The 21529-nt window shown below is 44.9% G+C and overlaps 1 protein-coding gene across 11 annotated transcripts in view; it reads left to right on the top strand.

Annotated features, from left to right (window-relative positions):
• Nucleotides 1–21529, top strand: part of MAP7D2 (MAP7 domain containing 2) — a 167357-nt gene that overhangs the window by 26895 nt on the left and 118933 nt on the right. The window contains exon 1 of one of the 11 annotated variants that reach the window (XM_040338230.1): nt 11001–11171. The exons of the other annotated variants lie outside the window; for them this stretch is intronic. The gene's annotated coding sequence lies outside the window, so the exon portion shown is untranslated. Of the gene's footprint in view, nt 1–11000; nt 11172–21529 lie in introns of those variants that run through there. 11 annotated transcript variants of the gene reach the window in all.

The raw sequence follows: 21529 nt of genomic DNA, 5'->3' as shown, positions 1-21529 counted from the left end.
TTTATGTTGCATTGCTTAACCACTTCCATACAGGGTACACCTTCCTGCCCAGATCAATTTTTAGCTTTCAGCGCTGTTGCACTTTGAATGACAATTGCGCGATCATGCTACACTGTACCCAAACTACATTTTTTATCATTTTGTTCCCACAAATAGAGCTTTCTTTTGGTGGTATTTGATCACCTCTGGGATTTTTAGTTTCTGCAAAAAAGACCGAAAATGTCGAATTTCTCTTTCTCTTTCTCTTTCTCTTTCTCTTTCTCTTTCTCTTTCTCTTTCTCTTTCTCTTTCTCTTTCTCTTTCTCTTTCTCTTTCTCTTTCTCTTTCTCTTTCTCTTTCTCTTTTTCTCTTTTTCTCTTTTTCTCTTTTTCTCTTTTTCTCTTTTTCTCTTTCTCTTTCTCTTTTTCTCTTTTTCTCTTTCTCTTTCTCTTTCTCTTTCTCTTTCTCTTTCTCTTTCTCTTTCTCTTTCTCTTTCTCTTTCTCTTTCTCTTTCTCTTTCTCTTTCTCTTTCTCTTTCTCTTTCTCTTTCTCTTTCTCTTTCTCTTTCTCTTTCTCTTTCTCTTTCTCTTTCTCTTTCTCTTTCTCTTTCTCTTTCTCTTTCTCTTTCTCTCTTTCTCTTTTTCTCTTTCTCTTTCTCTTTTTCTCTTTCTCTTTCTCTTTCTCTTTCTCTTTCTCTTTCTCTTTCTCTTTCTCTTTCTCTTTCTCTTTCTCTTTCTCTTTCTCTTTCTCTTTTTCTCTTTCTCTTTCTCTTTCTCTTTCTCTTTCTCTTTCTCTTTCTCTTTCTCTTTCTCTTTCTCTTTCTCTTTCTCTTTCTCTTTCTCTTTCTCTTTCTCTTTCTCTTTCTCTTTCTCTTTCTCTTTCTCTTTCTCTTTCTCTTTCTCTTTCTCTTTCTCTTTCTCTTTCTCTTTCTCTTTCTCTTTCTCTTTCTCTTTCTCTTTCTCTTTCTCTTTCTCTTTCTCTTTCTCTTTTTCTCTTTCTCTTTCTCTTTTTCTCTTTCTCTTTTTCTCTTTCTCTTTCTCTTTTTCTCTTTCTCTTTTTCTCTTTCTCTTTCTCTTTCTCTTTCTCTCACAAAAACATTGTAAATGAGTACGTTTTCTCCTTCACTGATAAGGCGGCACGGATGGGCACTGATAGGTGGAACTAATGTACTGTAGTGTGTTTTACTAATGGATGCCAAACCATGCCTGCCAATCAGTGATTGGCATCCAATTTTTCTGATTGTCATCCCTGGTGGTCTAGTGGCATCCCTGGTGGTCAGCACAAACCCCCCCCCCCCCCCACATCAGAGGAGCAGCCGATCGGCTGTCCTCTACTCGCGTCTGACAAACGCAAGTGAGATCGGTGTTGCGGGTGTCAGACTGACATCCTGCAACAATGATCGCTGCAATGCGAGCCCCCGGGGGCGCAAAGGGGCTCAATATCCTGAGGACGTCATATGACGTCCGGTCAGGATATTGAAACCACTTTGCCGCCGTCCTTTTCTTATAGGGCGGCAAGAGTTGTAAAGGAAAACATTTTTTCAGCTTCATGTAATTTTTGCATTAAGGTGAAAAAACATCTGATGCCGAGCCCCCGTTTTACTTACCTGACTCCTCGAAAGTCCCGTGGTCGGTCCCGTGATCCTCTTCGCCGCTCAGCCTGGCCGCTGATTGGCTAGAGTGGATGGATTGAGAGCAGCGCAGCCATTGGCTGGCGCTGCTGTCGATCACATCCAGTGATGTGGCGCGCCGAGGGGCGGGGCCAAGTGATACAGTGAGCGGCTATGGCCGCTCGCTCTATCATGGGAGCGTGTCCGCAAGGACTCATCACCATGCGAGCTCTCTCGCATGAATGTGATGAGTTCTTGCGGGGAGGACCAGAGACAGCCGCTGAGGGACCCCAGAAGACGTGGATCGGGGCCACTCTGTGAAAAACTAACTGCACAGTGGAGGGAAGTATAACTTGTTTGTCATTTTAAAGAAACAAATAAATTTCCTTTTAGTGACCCTTTAAGAGAGGGAGAGGTAGAAGTAAAAAGTAGGTTAACCTGAGTAAAAATCCTATGAAAGTTGCTAGTGTGGTGGTCTGTGGTTTAACAGTGGTCTCCCAGATAACTCCCTTTGATTGCCTTTATCTGGCCCTTGGGGCACTGTTCCTTACACTGATGAGGCACTATTCCTCTCACTGACGCTAAACATGAGGCAGCATTTTTAAGCTTCCTTTACCTTGGTGCAGTCCTCCTTCGCTTACCTCATCCTTCGAGAGTCAGGACGCTCTCTATGTTCCAGAGAAAGGAGCTGTGTGTTAGTGAGTGTCTTGACTCTCCTGTTGTCCAAGGGAGGGGGCGAGCATGACACTCCACACCAGGGAAAAAGCCTTGTATTACTGTGAGGATTTCTCAGAAGAAATGATGACATTTAAAAGCAAAATGGAAGGATGAGGTAAGTGAAGGAGGACTGCACTGAGGTAAAGGAAGCTATTTAGGAAAAAAAAAAATTGTACCTTTACAACCCCTTTTAATGCAGTTCCCATTTTTGTAAGCCAAACACAAAACAAGGTGTTTAAAGATAAAGCCAGCGTTGGCTAAGGCTTTAGCCTTTTTTACAGCTTAAAAACGCCTGTCCATGTGCGGGAGCATTTTTGAGCGTTTAACGTCTGACGTTTTTACAGCTGGAGCTTCAGAATGCACTGGTCCTGGGTTTTTGTTGCAGCTTAAAAACGGCTCAGCCATCTACAGCTCAAAAACTTCATGGTCATGTAATATAAAATGAAATAGTTCAACTCACCATAATGTTGAATCAGTGGGAGCCTTGAGAGCGTCACTTGCAACCATCGCTTGTCACTTGCCAAATCACCTGCCACCATGTGAGGGTGTCGCTTGCCAGTTTTGCCTGCCACTAGATGAGGATGTCACTTGCCAGGCCTATGGTAACTACAGTAGGCAGCAGAGCAAAGTCTGTATCCTGGCAGTGGCTCAGTTTTTCTGCACTCAGATCACAACTCTGAACTCTCTATCTTCCCCACACAGTAGTGGCCTTCCAGTTGCTTAGTCTATCTTTTTAGGAGGTCACTGCACATCACGTTCCTCTCACAGGCTCTCCCTGCACTGCACTCGCTCCCTCCTGAAATCTCCTCTCATACCCCTCTAGTCTCCTTTGACCCTCTTCTGCCGCTTGCCAGAAGGAAGGGGGAAGCAGGCAGCAAGCAAGGGATTACACAGAGCTCACTGCTACACCTGTCTCTCCTTCAGCGCAGCCAAGGGAGGTTCATTACATACATACATGCATGCATACATACACACACTCGGCTTCTCTACATGCAAAGGCGGGCTGCGAGAGATGACGTCATTCTCTCTTCTGGGTCGTGGCTGCACCCCCATGTAGAGCAGCCTTCGTCCCTGTAAGTAAAGACTGAACAGCGGCGCGGGCAATGAGAGATGACGTAATCTCTCTCTCCTCAGTCACCGCACCGCTGACAATTTACTTGTCTCCTCCGCGGTCTGGCAGCAGAGGCGATACGGCCCGGCGTTGGGCCGCGGACCACAGGTTGGAGACCTCTGCCGTAGACTACAACTCTGTGTTGTGTTTGCTCTGCGTTTCCAGACTTGCTAAAAACACATCAGAAAATAGTCTAGTGTTACCTGTGGCAACAGATGTTGGAAGAAACAAAGCACAGGCCTGGTAAACGATATAAAACGGTGCTCTCCTCCCTCTGTCCTCTGGTGCTCGTATCGTATGTCACGGAGCTGGGTCTGTGTGCAAGGAACACTAGAATACTATCAGATGAGCCGAACTAGGGGGGGCGGGACCTTGCACACAGACCCAGCTCTGTGACATAAAATACGAGTGCCGGAGGACAGAAGGAGGGTGGCGCTGCAGTCGCCGCATAAAGCTGCCCCAGGGCCAGTTCGGCCCTACTCCTGGCTCTCCCTGTCGATTCCGGGGGCGGGGCAAATGACCCCCCTTGCCCTATGGAGCGGACGCCAATGGATGGAGCCTGTCTGATTTTCCTGGCTGGACATCCAGCTTCATTAAAGCGGATGTCTGCTGAAAAAAAAATATTAAAAGCCAGCAGCTACAAATACTACAGCTACTGACTTTTAATATCGGCACACTTGCCTGTCCTGGAGTCCAGTGCCGTCCGCAGCAGAGGACGAGCGATCACTCGTCGCTCTGCTGCCCCCCCCCCCCCGCCATCCTCGGTGAGGGAACAAGGAAGTGAAGCGCTCCGGCTTCACTGCCCGGTTCCCTACGGCGCATGAGCGAGACGTGATGCGCCGTGCTGACTGGCTCCCGCTGTGTTCTGCTCGGCTCCCAGAACACAACAGGGGAGAACGGGAGGTGACGTCCTGCCCGCAGTCAACCCACAAACTTTGTGGCCGGAAGTGGGTGCAAATACCTGTCTTTAGACAGGTATCTGCACCCCCCCTCCCCCCTGAAAGGTGTCAAATGTGACACAGAGGGGTGGGAGGGTTCCGATTCGTGGGAGTGGATGGTGGAGCTCCGCTTTAAGCACTTTCCTTCCCAGCCTACCCTTTTCTTTTACTGGATTTCAGTAAATGCATTCTGCATAAGCAATGCAACATTCCTGCAACTTTTTTTTTTTTTTTTTTATGCTTTTAGATGCATGCAGACACCAACTCCCAGGTCACAGTGCCGCTTTTCTGAACCTCTGCATATACTGACCACTTCACTGCCTTAGTTCATTAGGGACAGCAATGGTGCAGGGGAGTCAGTGTTAGGAAGAGGGATCGGCCCACAAGCCGAAAGTTGGCTCAATGAGATCCTGTAAATAGGAACCTGAATTGGATTTTGACAGAGGGAAAGCAAAGAAAACTGCACACCGCAAATGTGGTTAGTGCTGAGGTCTGCAATACTATTTGTATTGTAATCAAAAAAGGAGGGTTATAACCCCTGTCAGATTTTTTTCCCCACCAGCTGTGTCCTATGGCAGTGGTTTCCCTTTTACAACCTGTCCCATAGTCAAACAGGAAGTGAGAGGAAATCCCTGCAAATTAGGGGACATTTCTTGGGGTCCCCCAGGTGACCACAATTGGTGTCCCTATTGGAAAATGTCCCCTTTTCTTGGGACAACCCAAAATTTGGGATTTTCTTTTACCGTACTTTCAATTATAATGGTAAACAGGAAAAAAAATGGAGAGGCCAAATCTCCCCAACAGGGGCACACAGAAAAAAAAATGACGGGGGTTCTAATCCCTCTGAACACTATCAAACTTAAAACTATTTGCCTTTCGTTGTACATTAAAGTGGTGGTCCACCCAAAAATTGAACTTCTGCCTTTTGCAATCCCCCCCCCCCCTCCGGTGTCACATTTGGCACTTTTCAGGGGAGGAGGGAGAAGATACCTGTGTAATACACCAATGTCCCCCCCCCCCCCTTGCTGTCTTCTGGGAGACGCATAGGTCCCAGAAAACGGCAGGGACCAGTGGTATTGCGCATGCGCAGTAGGAAACCAGAAAGTGAAGCCGCAAGGCTTCACTTCCTGATTTCCTTACCAAAGATGGCGGCGGCAGCACCCGAGAGCCAGGGAACAAATTGGCTTTGGGCGCCCAGGACAGGTAAGTGTCCATATATTAAGTCAGCAGCTGCAGTATTTTGTAGCTGCTGACTTTTATTTTTTATTTTTATATTTTTTTTTTCGCTGAAACTCCGCTTCATGTGTACTTTAACACTTTTCTGTTATGAGCACAAAAAACTTTGCATTTCTCTTATATATTTGAATAAATGTTTGTAATTGCTCATGAGGATATTGCCACACACTGTATAGATCATAGGGCCTGTATCAGATTTGGCCTTGCAGTTATGAGAACCTGTCATAATTCCTGCTCACAGTTGTGAAATGGCTTGTTACAGTTGTCTTCAAATTGTTCTGTTCCATGGCTTCTATTTGATTTCCACCCTCTTAGATCTCCCGGCAGCATTTGGCATTCCAGATTATCTTCTCTTTATGGTACAAGTCGGTTAAAAGCATAAGGTTCCAAAGATCATCTTATCAATTTTTGCACTGGTTCAGTGTATGTGTGTATGAAGCTCTTCTCCGGCAGACCCATTAGAGGTCCCCGAGGCTTATTGTAGGACCTCTAATCTTTTTTTCATGTGCTGTATCCACCACGGCAATCAGCTAATTTGGCTTTGCATACCATCTGCGTACAGATATTATGCTCTGCTTTCTCCATGCCTTGCCTCCTTTTTAATATGTATGTAAAATTCTAGCAGACCAGCAACCACTACGTAGTTGGAAGTGAAGCACTTTAAACCCAAGCAAGCTGCTATTGTAGAAGCTTAAAGCATATATCAAGGCAAAAGAAAACCTCTGCAATACATACCCTGCAATTTATTTCCCTTTTTGTTATTTTTCATACTTTTTAAAAAGGGATAAAAAAAAAAAAACAATTGAGCGGCTGGAAATGCACTACACAATTTTTTTTTTTTTTTTTTTTTTGCGGTACACCACATTTATACATTAACAGGCCATTTTTTAGTTTTCTGTTTTGTGATAGTTTGACTGACAATGACTCCACGGCACCACCATTTTGACTTGGGTACATCATCGCATATTCCAGGAGGCTGTGGAGTCCTTTCACAATACGGCCTGGGTGTAGAGTTGCTGCAAATTTAGCACCCTGAACATGGAAGAGGCAGCCAGTTGACCAAGCTGGACGGTAGGGGGGCGGGGAGGGGGAAATGTATGGCGGAGTTAAGTTTCTCTTTAATTACTACTTGGGTTTATTATTTTTTTACTCTAGAAAAAAAGGAAAAACCTATCAAATACAAAATGCTAGGACAGTGTGAACACCACAGATATGACGTGTGTTTGTGTGTGTGTGGGGGGCGTTTTGGAAAGTAGATGTGCAAGGTCACGCCGCGGTGGAGACACCCGGAAGTTGGCAGGTACGTGTTGACAGGTACCTGCTCCCCCCAAAAGGTGCCAAATGTGGCAGCGGAGGGGGGGGGAGGCGGCAAACGGAGCTGCCCTTTTGGGTGGAGCCCTGCTTTACAGAGACGTGCATTTATCCTTTGTCTGCTTCCCCCTAACCTAACACCCCCCCCCCCCCCTCCACAGATGTATCTCGATCCAAAGATCACTGTAATGCGAAGACTTCCACAGGACTGTTTTGTAAGGCACGTGATTGGCAATGGTCCCATAGAAGTCTAGCACTGGGTGTAAATGAACAGCACAACTACAGTTGTGAAATGTATTTATTTGTGGAGGAAGAGGGTAGGTTGGGTATCTTTAATGTGCAGTTTTTAATATCCTGCCAGAAAAGTCCATGTTAAGGCGCTTCCTGTTTAAAGGGTGACAATGCTCTGTCCCTCTCCTCATCCAAGCATGTTTCTGTGTTGTCATCCTGTCCCAGGGCTTCTGTTGGACACTACGGGTGGCTCAACAAACATCATGCAGGCATGACCCATTGTATAAACAGAGGGAGAACTGAGTGGGACAAGGCACAATAGCATTAGTCCCCATGCACACGAGACGCTGGTAAACGCGTGTTCAGAGGCACTTGGACAGCTTTTTCAACTGCCCCTGAACACATTCCATGGTATCCTATGTGTCCATGCACACAGTCATGTTTTTCGGCAGTTGCGTTTTATGCTCGTTTTTTCAGAAGCAAAAAAATCGGTTCAGACGCAAAAGTTTTCGCGTTTCAGACACTAAACGCGGTAACAGCATTTTGCCGCGATTTCGTTTGTAGGCGTTTTTTAAAGGTGACCTATTTTTTTTTTTTTTTTTTTCTTTTACATTTACACAAATGTAAGTGCTTGCATTGCATTGTGGACAATCCACAACTTGTGGCCAGGTCACGTGGAAAAATCCACAACTTGTGGCAGGTGACATGGCCAGGTGACGTTGAAAAGTGGACAATCCACAACTTGTGGCAGGTGATGTGGCCAGGTGACATGGCCTGGTGACGTAGCAAGTGGACAATCCACTACTTGTGGCAAGTGACGTGCCAGGTGATGTGGCAAGTGGACAATCCACAACTTGTGGTAGGTGACGTGGCCAGGTCACGTGGACAATCCACAACTTGTGGCAGGTGACGTGGCCAGGTCATGTGGCCAGGTCACGTGGACAATCCACAACTTGTGGCAGGTGACATGGCCAGGTCATGTGGCAAGTGGACAATACACAACTTGTGACAGGTGATGTGCCAGGTGATGTGAACAGGTGACATGGCCAGGTGACGTGGCAAGTGGACAATCCACAACTTATGGCAAGTGATGCGCTAAATACACGTACACTGCTGCTACTTACTCTGGTCTCACAAAATGGCTGAAATGGTTAAATAATACTGTTTTTTGAGCTTAGGGAGGGTCTTATGATGTTTCTTAACTAAACGCTTATAAACGCGAACGCTGTAAAACGCAGCGAAATTCGCGGCCAAATGGGCGTTTTAAACGCCGGTTTTTGCGCTTGAAAACATGTGTTTAGATGAGTTTGCATCTGCGTCTCGTGTGCATGGGGCCTTAAAAGGTTTTAATAAAGTATTCCCTAGAGCGCACACAGGCTCAGCAAGGAAGATGACTAGGCTAATAACTGCTATCTGGCTGTTGCCAATAACTACTAGTCTATCAGTTTAAGAAGATTGATGCTGTCACAGGCTCTCTCCATTAAAGTACTGGTCACAGGGAAAAGTTTTGGGGATCATGTTTAATTGCCAACTGTTGTCACCCACAGAAGACTCTGAAGTGTCATGCAACCATCACACGAGTGGGTGTTTGCAGGCAAGCGGTGGCTGAAGATCCCCAGCACTGAAATTCAAAAAAGGATGAAAAGGGGTAAAATAAGTATTATATAAAAAAAATAGTCATTAAAGCTGAATTCTGAGATGAGCAAATATTGTCTGATTTAGAGATGGAGGTGCATGGGGTTCCACAACCCCCTTGCTTTAAATCTTGCCTAAATACAAGAGGCTTTTCTTGAATCTTGGTGTGCGCTTTGTACTTCTTTCAGATCTTTGCAGTTATCAAGTCTCTGTGCAGGAGCTTCTTGTAATAGAGACCAGTCTTTGCTTCGCTTTCCTTGCACAGGGTGACTTTGGTCTTGTCTCCACCCCCCTCCTTTAGTTTTTTTGTAGGAAGCCTGTATTAGGTGGGCCTGCTGGGTCCCTCCCACAGCTCTGCTCCCTGCACAGGCAATGCGCAACACAGCGATGATATCGCTGTACTTTTAGTGATTACTGTACTTTAGTTCAGCTTTAAGCTAAATAAATATTAATTTATTAGATTGTAAGCTCGCAGGAGCAGGGCCCTCCTAACCCTCTTGTATTGAATTGTACTGTCTTGCTTTATGTTGTAAAGCGCTGCGCAAACTGTTGCCGCTATATAAATCCTTGATGATGATATTTATCTACTTTAAAATAGGGCTGTGGAAATTAACGATTAATTCCTCGATTAATCGTAAAAAAAATTTGATCTGTACTAGTGGTGCAACAGATCGTAAATGATCCGTGATCCGAACGGGTCACCATATGCGGATCAGCACACCACGTGATCCGCGGAGCTCTGCTACTGCATCGGCCATAGGAAAGGCCGCGGCTTCGGCTGCACCCAGAGCGGCGGCCATCTTTGTCCACCCAGCGGCGGCCTAGAGCGGCGCGATGACGTCATCACCCGGCCTCAACTGCTCGTGTTCAGCCGGCTTCTCTGGTAAGACTAAGCAAGCACTAATCTTCCTATACAGTGGGGGAGATGTGGCTCATATTGCCGCGGGGGAGATGTGGCTCATATTGCCGCGGGGGAGATGTGGCTCATATTGCCGCGGGGGAGATGTGGCTCATATTGCCGCGGGGGAGATGTGGCTCATATTGCCGCGGGGGAGATGTGGCTCATATTGCCGCGGGGGAGATGTGGCTCATATTGCCGCGGGGGAGATGTGGCTCATATTGCCGCGGGGGAGATGTGGCTCATATTGCCGCGGGGGAGATGTGGCTCATATTGCCGCGGGGGAGATGTGGCTCATATTGCCGCGGGGGAGATGTGGCTCATATTGCCGCGGGGGAGATGTGGCTCATATTGCCGCGGGGGAGATGTGGCTCATATTGCCGCGGGGGAGATGTGGCTCATATTGCCGCGGGGGAGATGTGGCTCATATTGCCGCGGGGGAGATGTGGCTCATATTGCCGCGGGGGAGATGTGGCTCATATTGCCGCGGGGGAGATGTGGCTCATATTGCCGCGGGGGAGATGTGGCTCATATTGCCGCGGGGGAGATGTGGCTCATATTGCCGCGGGGGAGATGTGGCTCATATTGCCGCGGGGGAGATGTGGCTCATATTGCCGCGGGGGAGATGTGGCTCATATTGCCGCGGGGGAGATGTGGCTCATATTGCCGCGGGGGAGATGTGGCTCATATTGCCGCGGGGGAGATGTATGGTGGTGGTCCGAAAAATGTATGTGCATTTTATAATCGAAATTGGTCGATTAAAAAAAAATAGGTTAATCGAACACAAGTCCTTTATAAGGGTACACTCTGCAAACTGCTGCCCACTTACCATCACCCAGTCTAGTGTTTTTTCCACATGTAAAAAGACTAGATATCTGGTGACATTATCCATGCTGAATGGTATGATAGAATTTAGTGGATCTACTGCTCAGCAGAAGTCCTGCAACCAAATGCTTAGGTCAGGTATAGGAAACCTCAGCACTCCAGCTGTGGAACTACAAATCCCATGAGGCATTGCAAGACTCAGACAGCCATAGGCTTGATGGGATTTGTAGTTTTATTACCGCCGCAGTGCTGAAGTTGTCTTCCCCTGGCATAGGTTTTTCACCATGTGTCTAGCCCTGAAGGGAGCCCAGAACAGCTCTTCTATTGCCATTTCTATTTATCACAGAAAGACTGTCAACGTAGCTCTATATTACCATATAAATGTTAAATGCTTGAGCATTGTAGCAAAGCAATATAAAATCGGCGACCGTTTTGGCGCTGCTTGTAAGAGATAGCTAGCTGTATGTCGTTTGTCATACTTTCCCTTTAATAGTCTGGCAGGCAGCAGACATGTTTGAATGAGGTTAGCATTTGCTCAACTGGTTTCCAAGGTGACTGTGGAAGATGGGTTAGGGCATGCAGCGCCAATAGCAGAGGAGAGCAGAATTGTTAAGCCTCCCATTTTAGTCTACGTTTTCAAATTCCTTTTGTGCCGGAGGTAGGAAAACATTACTCCATGAGGTGAGCACTCCGCTTCTGTATTTGTGTGTTTTTTCCTGTTTGTTTGATCGACATACAGGTATGTGTGATAAACCGACATGGAAAGATTGGAATGTGCAGAATTTCGTAAAATGGCAATGCATATTTCCTCCGTGTTCCCTTCAGACGGGCACTCAAACAATTGTTGCTGGTATTTGTTTGTGAGCTTTGTCTAATGGAGTATGTCTGTCCTAAAATGTCACTTTTATTTAATGAGCGTGTTGGAAATGTTAATTATCTGCAGTGATCTAAACTGTTCATTCCTTCTCCGGGTGTGTGTGTGTGTGTGTGTGTGTGTGTGTGTGTGTGTGTGTGTGGTAAGTGTACATACCTGAAGGTAAATGGACGTTGTACTGGCGTGCGAACTATGCATTGCTTTGTGCTATAAAATCATTGCCGTGCTTGAAAATATTTACTGAAACTGACAAAACGCGTCACCATCTGACTGCACAATCTGCTTTAAACTCGCTATACGCATTCTAATCACTACAATATCCTTCAGATCTACCAACAATCGCTTGGCAGATTGGATGCCAACTAAATAGACTGGTTACCTTCCATAGTTCTGGTAAGGGTACATTCACACTTGCCTATATACCTGAGCAAAATCGCATATGAGATCCCCACAGGTTCCCAGCAGTTAAAGGGGTTGTAAACCCTTGTTTGTTAATTAAAAAAATAAATTCTACTTCCTCCACTGTGCAGTTTTGCACAGAGTGGCCCTGATCCTCCTCTTCTGGGGTCCCTCAGCGGCGCTGGTGGCTCCTCCCCTGCATTGTGTCCAAGTTGGAGAAGCGTGCTCCTTGGTGGACACCTGTGCGGGTGTGATTCCCGAGTCCTGCATCTGTGTACATTCACACAGAATGCAGGACTCTGCCCCAGCGCCACGTCATTGTATTTGATTAACAGCGGGAGCCAATGGCTGCGCTGCTATCAATCTATCCAATTAGAACACGAGATACCAGCTAAAGAAGGTGGGGGAGCTGCAGCACTACAGAAGGTTTTTCACCTTGCTGCATAGAATGCAGCAAGGTGAAAAAACATGAGGTTTACAACCCTTTTCAACTGTGGGAGGCCACGAAAGCAATGGGAGGGCTGCCAGCCCCCACAGAAAATTGCGTCCGCTTACATGTGATCACTCGTGCAAGAACCTGCCACTGATTGGCCCTAGACCCAGGTTTTCTGCATCCAGGGCCGATCACTTGCTTATGATTGCTGCATGAATGTAGATAATCGCTGGGAAACTCTGCCAGGGTTCTCACATGTGATCTTTGTCGGGTATATTCGCAAGGGTGAATGTACCACAATGCCAGGTTTGCATGTGTGGCTGAGTTTTGCAGTCTGGGGTCCGGTGCGTTCCTGTTCATCGGTTCAGGTGGGAAATTTTGCCTGAATTCACACCTGAACTGGACCCAAAAACGCACAGGACTCTTTTTGAAACCTCACCGCAGCCATGTGTGAACCAGCTCCATTGAGAGAGTCACATTCACATGTCATGCAAATTGGATGCGGTTTAAAATGTATCCAATTTGCACATTTGTGAACCCAGTCTTAATCTAATGAAATGGAATCTAAAGTAGGAACTTTTATTTTGTGGTATAAAAAAAATCGCTTGATTTTATGGTGTAAGTTGTATTGTTGGGGACTTCACAAGTTTGCTTTTGTTCTAAATCTAAAAGAAGAGTTTACAATCGGATTGTAACCGGTGTTGACATCTTAGTCCTGGCGAGACTGTAGCCGGACGATTGGGTTTTGAGCATGGGATCGCAGGAAGCATGGCCTAGACATAAAGAAAACCAAGAACAATTAGTTTATTGATGAAAACATAACTTTATTTTGCCGCGCCCTTTATTACTGGTTTATAACAAATGGGGTTGAAGCATAACTTATGTATATCAACTTTAATGAATAAAATGCATCAACCGATTACACAACGATTCAAGCTGCAAAATAAATTACCCATTTTTTATTTCTTGAACACAACTGTCCCCTTTTGTAAAACAAATGGGGCCCACCACATATTAAGACCTCAACAGAATAGGGAGGGGGAGCTCCGCTAGTGTATCCTACCTAGCACTGACTAACTTGGGGTATCCCTTTTTTATAGGGGGTCCCCCAAGGAATTCTAGAAGGTTCCTGGGGTCACGTGTCTTAAAATAGCCTATCCTGGAAGGGGTCCCTAGATTCTAGAAAATTCCAGGTCACATAACCTAGATTGACCTATCCCTGATCTTCAAGTATTAATACAGTGGGGGAGCCTTGAAACAGATGCTGCCACGCTCCCATGAGGAAAAAGGGGGCCCTGAAACCAGGCATATTCCTCCTTTTCCCCACATTTAGCTTGTAGTACAGGAGAAAAAACACAGGTTTATTTCCCTATAGTCTGGAAAAACGCACATGAAGACGTGTTTTTCAAGGGCTCTCAGTGAAATCTTTGGGGGTCAACAATGAGTGATTCTGCCCCAAAAGAAGTTCATGTACTTTTTTATGCTTTAGATGACACGGGGCTCAAATGTCGAGTGTGAATGGGTGCATTGAGAATGACTCTTCATCACGAGTGCTGTTGCGCTTTGAAAAACGCACAACAAAAGGCTCAAGCGTGAAAAGAGTTCGGATCAGCAGATGGGATTGGCAAACGTGCTTTATGTACGCACACTAGAAAATGATGTATTGGTCTTGTGTGAAAACTTGTAAATGTCACTATTTTAGTTGTGAAATGAGTTGATTGGAATATGAATAAACGGAGAGAAATCCTGTACCCTCTGTAAAGTTTAAAGAAAGTCTGTACTGGGGCAGCGTTGCAGTTGTAATTGCTGTTCTCTTCTGAAAATGCTAGTTGGCTGGATGTTATGCTGAAATGGTGGCTTTATTACCTGACCACAAACAGGTATGTTATAATTTTATGAGTTTTTATCTCTTTGCTTGTTCCTGATCAATGACAGCCTCCATGCATGTTGTGCCATTTATTCAGAGTGGCAGCCCATTGCACCTTTCTGAGGCACCTGCAATGGGCACACCTCAACACTACCATGTGCAACGGTGAATCTTTTATCCATTCCGAGTATCTAAAACTGAATGTGGTACATGCTTTTACTTGTATAGAAAACCCCATTTTAATGCCCTTGCTGATGGTATGGTTTGAAATGAAGCATCAACTTTTGGACTAAGCCTTCAAACCCCCTGTTCGCTCAGTGGGGGAGATTTACTAAAACTCGTGCACTCAAAAACTGGTGCATACGTGCGTGGTAGCCAATCGGCTACTAACTTAAAGCGGAGGTCTAAGACAGGTATTTGCACCCACTTCTGGTCACAGACCCCCCGCATTATCTGCGGGAGTGTATGCCACGCCCAGCACCCCCCTTCCCGCTGTCTTCTGGGAGACACACGGGTCCCAGAAGACAGCAGGGACCATTCATGACTCGCGCATGCGCAATAGGGAACCAGGAAGTGAAGCCGCAAGGCTTCACTTTCTGATTCCCTTACCGAAGATGGCGGCGGCAGCATCCAAGGGACGCGTCGCCCTCGGGTGCTGACATCGCGGGCATGCTGGACACGCAAGTGTCCTTATTTTAAGTCAGCAGCTGCAGTGTTTGAAATAAAAAAAATTGACGGACCTCCGCTTTTTAACCCTCCTCTTGTGTTAGGGTCAGAACCGACCCGTTTTCAGGTTTTGAATGTCTATAAGTATCACATAAATGTGTTTATTGCATCAAGATTTTTTTACTTTGTCAGGAACTTCTATTTAAACAATGTAATAGAAAAAGAATCCTTTTCACTAAATTATAAAATACTGTGGTGAAAATTAAGACGTTTATGGTGTTGGGGTCAATTCTGACCCAGTTATAATATAGGATTATAGGACACTAATAGGTGCCAAAACTGAAATCGTAAACACTCTCTCTGCTTAGTAACACTGACAGCCAATCAGCTCTCAACCCTGTGAGCTGTAGTTAGGGAGGGGCCTATCTCTTTGACTGCTTGTCTGCTTCTCTAAATAAAGTAAAGAAACATAGGACCAATTTATAATATTCTATTGAGGTTTATTTTACCATTTTTTAAATTTGAAAATAAGAGGTATGCTATCAAAAGAAAGGTCTAAGGGGTCACACCAAAAATATTAAAACCAATCTTTTCAGAGAAGAAGCCTAACAAGGTAACCAAGAGGTAAGAAACAAATTAGAGCTGCACGATTCTGGTCAAAATGAGAATCACGATTCTTTTGCTTAGACTAAAGATCACAATTCTCTCACGATTCTCAAAAACTGAATGCCAGAAACCCCCCCCCAAATAAATAAATAAACCTGTGATTTATCTGAAAAAAATAATATATAAAAAACAGACCCGTGATATGTCTATAATGTTAAAGACCATATAACTCCTATGAAAAAAGCAGAATCAAACTTTGATTCTGCTTTTTTTATAGGAGTTATATGGTCTTTAACATTATAGACATATCACGGGTCTGTTATTTATACATCAGAAGCAGTACCGCCAGCAACCATTGGGTGGCGCATTGATACACACTACAGTTGTACAGAACTGTGAGAAGCGCAGGCATCCATCCAGCGGCGCAGGCTGCTGACGTCTGTTCCGATATCGGCGCCATTTGCGTTCCACGCTGGTTACGTGGAACCGGCGGTGACACAGAAGAATCGTGGGTCATCCCGCGGGGAGATCGCGGGTGGGGAGAATCGAGATCGCGATTCTCTCCGCGATTAATCGTGCAGCTCTAAAACAAATTGGATGATAATTGTTCAGAGGGTATTTTATGGCTGATTTAAGACACGGGTCAAAACCGACCCGTTAACATCATGGATAGTAACAGAAAGCCAACATAAAAGGAGGGTTAAGCTTATTTAACCACTTGCCCACCGGGTTAATTTTGGCATTTCTCTCCATGTAAACATCACAATTTTTTTGCTAGAAAATTAAACTATTAAACCAAACTATATATATATATATATATATATATATATATATATATATATATATATATATATATATATATATATATATATATATATTTTTTTAGCAGACACCCTAGGGAATAAAATGGCGGTCATTGCAACACGGTATTTGCGCAATAATTTTTCAAACGCCTTTTTTTGGAAAAAAAACGGTTTCGTGAATGAAAAAATAACAAAACAGTAAAGTTAGCCCAATGTTTTTGTATAATGTGAAAGCTTATGTTACGCCGAGTAAATAGATACCTAACATGTCACGCTTTAAAATTGCGCACATTAATGGAATGGCGCCAAACTTCGGTACTTAAAAATCTCCATAGGTGACGCTTTAACATTTTTTACAGGCTACTATTTTCGAGTTTCAGAGTAGGTCTAGTGCTAGAATTGTTGCACACGCTCTAACGCACGCAACTATACCTCACATGGGGGGTTTGAACGGTGTTTACATATGTGGGCGGGACCTGCATGCGTGTTCGCTTCTGCGCGTGAGATGACAGGGGCGTTTTGAAGAATTATTTTTTTTATTTTACTTCATTTTTTTTTTTTTTACACTTATTTAAAAAAAAAAAAAAAATGTTTTGATCACTTTTATTCCTATTACAGGGAATGTAAACATCCCTTGTAATAGGAATCAGTGTGACAGGTCCTCTTTATGGAGAGATGTGGGGTCAATAAGACCCCACATCTCTCCTCCAGGCTTACAAGCATGAAATCAGTGAAAGAATCACCGATCACATGCCGACAGCCGCGATTGCGGCTTTGTTTACTTCCGGGTACTGGGCGTCACGTCATAACTTCGTGCCCGGTCCTCCGACGGTAATAGAGATGACTGTGACCGTCTGGTCAACAGTCTTCTCTATGTTTCTGCAACGAGCGCCGACCGATTCGCTCTCCGGGCCCCCGATGGCACGGGAGAGCCCGGAGAAGCACCGGATGGCGGCGGGAGGGGGGGCGTCCCCTCCCGCTGCCTATAAGAATGATCAAGTGCCGCTTTGATCGTTCTTATGGTGCAGAGAATCGGCGGCTGAAGACGGCGATATCTGAATGATGCCTGTAGCTGCAGGCATCATTGAGATCACCGCTCAAAGTGGATAAAGAGGTTAACCAAGTTTTGAAAATAAAACCTTGAAGCTGATTGCTGATCTATGAAGAGCTACACCAGATTTTGCACGCTCCAGTTTTGGAAAAAAAATAAACAGTATGTTCAGAGTAGGAGCACTTTTATTGAACAGGAACATGAGTGAAAAACAAAGTAGTTCCAAAAACTGTAGCTGGCTGTAGAGACCTCCATGGTAGCGTTCAGCACCACAAATCCCACTATTTCTCACTGAACAAGAGAAACGCAGTAAATTCTGCATTGCTGGCGATGGTATTCAGACGTCGCTGCACCCATGGCTGTTTGAATATCCAAACAGTGACTTCAGTTGTTCAGCCAATCATTTTTCATCTGCTCAGTCTAACCTTTTGTCTAGCAGGGTGGTGCAGAAAGGCCACCCATGGCTAAAAATGTGGCCGATTCAAAGAGTTGGTTAAAATGTGAGCCAGCTAGCTTGACACAATAGTATCAATTGGCAAGATTGGATGCAAATCTGGATAACCGGACTATTTCATTTTTTTTAAAACCTTTTTTTACACATATGCTCACTGTGTGCGAGAAAACATATAAATGATCCAGCATGCCAGTAAAAAGGAAAACACATTGTTTTGTTTTTCTCAAACTGCAGCAGAGAGCGAGTATCAACCTGTCAGTGCTTTATTTGCTGTCTGGAGGGGAGATCAGTAGCAAGATTACAAATTATACCTAGCTGAAATAATTACATTGTTGCCTCTTCCCTTTTTTTTTTTTTTTTTCTAATTTAGGTTCGTGCAGAGAATGCGTGTGACTAATGCTGGCCATACACTATACGAAAATTCGGTCGTTCAGACAGTTTAGTTTTTCGGCCAGTTAATGGGCACAATCGATATTTGTTGGGACGTTTTTGAGTCGAAAAAACGAAGGACATATTTGGAAATTTTCTGCCGAACGAACGATAAATTGGAAGGTTAATGTGTTTCCCGTACGAACTTTCTGCACTAGGTATATGTAAAAAAAAGAACCAAATTAGTATTTTTTTTTTTATTTATGTTCACTGAACGATTTTTGCGCTCATGACCGAACGTTCGTTTTTCGAAAGTTCGTTCGGACGATTTTTCGTGGAGTGTATGGCCAGCCCAACTTTCCATCCAACTTTCTTTCCATCCAGCCCAACTTTCCATCCAACTTTCTTTCCATCCAGCCCAACTTTCCATCCAGCCCAACTTTCCATCCAGCCCAACTTTCCATCCAACTTTCTTTCCATCCAGCCCAACTTTCCATCCAGCCCAACTTTCCATCCAGCCCAACTTTCCATCCAACTTTCTTTCCATCCAACTTTCTTTCCATCCAACTTTCTTTCCATCCAACTTTCTTTCCATCCAACTTTCTTTCCATCCAACTTTCTTTCCATCCAACTTTCTTTCCATCCAACTTTCTTTCCATCCAACTTTCTTTCCATCCAACTTTCTTTCCATCCAACTTTCTTTCCATCCAACTTTCTTTCCATCCAACTTTCTTTCCATCCAACTTTCTTTCCATCCAACTTTCTTTCCATCCAACTTTCTTTCCATCCAACTTTCTTTCCATCCAACTTTCTTTCCATCCAACTTTCTTTCCATCCAACTTTCTTTCCATCCAACTTTCTTTCCATCCAACTTTCTTTCCATCCAACTTTCTTTCCATCCAACTTTCTTTCCATCCAACTTTCTTTCCATCCAACTTTCTTTCCATCCAACTTTCTTTCCATCCAACTTTCTTTCCATCCAACTTTCTTTCCATCCAACTTTCTTTCCATCCAACTTTCTTTCCAAAACCAGAGTTTTTTTTTTTTTTTTTTTTGTGATCCGGTGATGCCACCATTGATTTTCGAAAATTCGTTTCTCTCCGGGAATATTCTTTTCTTGCACATGCGCATTTTTTTTCTATTGCATTTCTCGCACGATTCTCCCATCATTGATCAGAAAATCGTTCGTTTGTTTTTTAACAAAAATGTCCATGTCGGACTTCTCAAATTTGTTTGCCGCACGAAAATCGGCTGTTGCTGCAGCACACTAACGGTGCAAAATTCGTACGAAAATTCTTTGATATTCGAACCGCGTATGGCCGCCGTAAAGCGCCGCTATTTTTAGCGGCGCTTTACCGCTAATTTCACGGTGCTAAGTGGCTGCTAGCGGGACGGTTTTACCCCCCCCCACTAGCTGCCGAGAAAGGGTTGGGCGGGAATGGTATACACACCGCTCCCTCACTGCTCCGAAGATGCAGCTAGCAGGACTGTTTTTTACCGTTCTGCTAGCGCACCACTCCAGTGTGAAAGCCCCCGGGCTTTCACACTGGAGAAACAGCAGCAGCTGTTTAGGGTCGGTTTGCAGGCGCTTTTTTTAGCGCAAGAGCGCCTGCAAACCGCTCCAGTGTGAAAGTGGTCTAATTGATGAGCATTTCTGTCTCCAGCAGGTTAAAACAAATGTGAGGGGTTGTGTTTGTAAGTTCTGGGCTGGTGATGTGGTCACTTTTTTTTTTTTTTTAAGTTTCTGGTGGTTTAAAATAATTCAGTAGACAGTAGTGTTTGTCATGTCATGTGCACTAATACTCATAGTTTAGGCTACAAGCTTTGTATGCTGACAGGGGCAGCTTGGACCTTGTTGCAATTATGGAGACATGGTTCAAGGATTCAAATAACTGGGAAATAACAATACCAGGATATACACTATACATGAATGAAAAAAGGCAAGAGGGGACGTCGAGTTGCCATATATGTCAAAAATAACAGAACGCTAACATTAATTCAAATAACAAATGAAATACTCGCAACCCTCTGGGTCTGCCTTCCAACCAGAGAGGAATCTTCCCTTCTAATTGGTGTAGTAGACAGACCCCCAGGACAGACTGAAGATTGATCACTTGAGTAATGAGATATCAAATGGCAATGAATGGAGAGGTTTTGATTGGGTGACTTTAGCATGCCTGGCATTAACTGGAATTTTCCAATTGCTATTACAAGCAGGAGCAGGGATGGAAGCTCTGAATGGGGTTTCTCTAAAACGGTTAGTAAAAAGCCCAACCCAAAGTGATCATATTCTCGACCTAGTACTGACAAATGGAAATCTACTGTCTGATGTTGAGGTGGGAGAAAATTGTGGGTTCTAGTGTAGGGTGACCAGACATCCCTGGTTTCCAGGGACAGTCCCCGCATTGAGGACACTGTCCCCGGACCAAGTCGGTTTTGTCCCCAGATTGGATTTGAACAGGGGCTGGGGAAATTTCAAAGACAGTTAGCGCAGAATAAATAATAAAATGTATACACCACCGCTCCTACTAGCTTAAGGGGGGTGTATTTATTTGTTTTCCATTATCTGTGCCCCTTTCTGATCATGTGCTGGTCGGAGCGGTGGGAATATTTCTTCAGTTTCGGGCGCATGTCCATTCAGCCCCGCTCGCATGTTCTTCTGCCTTGGCTCAAGTCCACTTCACCAGGGAAGGCATGGGACCATTGTCATTTTCACAGCAAAAAAGCAGTTTGGGAATTAACCACTAGGGGGCGCTGAAGGGGTTAAGTGTGACCTCATATGCGTTTCTAACTGTAGGGGGGGTAGGGCTGAACGTGTAAAGTCATTGATCGCCTTTCCCTATATCAGGGAACAGACAATTAATGACAGCGCCACAGTAAAGAACGGGGAAGCTGTGTTTACATACAGCTCTCCCCGTTCTTCAGCTCCGGGGACCGGTCGCTGGACTCCGGCCGCGATCGGGTGCCGTGGTCACGGAGCTTCGAACCGGGGCCCGCGGCCCATGGCTGGGCACTTAAGAGGACATACAGGTACGTGCTTGCGCCCAGCCGCGCCATTCTGCCGACGTATATGTGCAGGAGGCGGTCCCTAAGTAGTTAAGAAAGGTGATAAAACATTTTAGGTACATTGGTGATGGAAGGGGGAAAAATACAATGGGATCACTGAAATGGAAATTGGGCACAACACATGTTGGATGTAGCAAATCATTTAAACAATTACCGTATATACTCGAGTATAAGCCGAGGACCTAATTTTACCACAAAAATGGAAACATTTATTGACTCAAGTATAAGCCGAGGGTGAGAATGCAGCAGCTACTGTAAGCGGAAATGAGGGTCAGCCATGCCTGTTTGCAGCCTGACCTCACTGTGCCCATTGCAGAATACGATCTGTGTACCAGAGTCTGTGACATGGACGGCAGCCATGCAGTTTTAAAAAATTGCGCTCCTTCTTGTGCTGTTCCGTGATGGGCAGAACACTCGGTTTCCCAGAAAACACTGTGTTCAGTGTTGCGCC

The sequence above is a fragment of the Rana temporaria genome, chromosome 2 (genome assembly GCF_905171775.1).
Source record: "Rana temporaria chromosome 2, aRanTem1.1, whole genome shotgun sequence".
Taxonomy (NCBI): Eukaryota; Metazoa; Chordata; class Amphibia; order Anura; family Ranidae; genus Rana; species Rana temporaria.
This window is presented reverse-complemented; position numbering and strand designations above follow the sequence as displayed.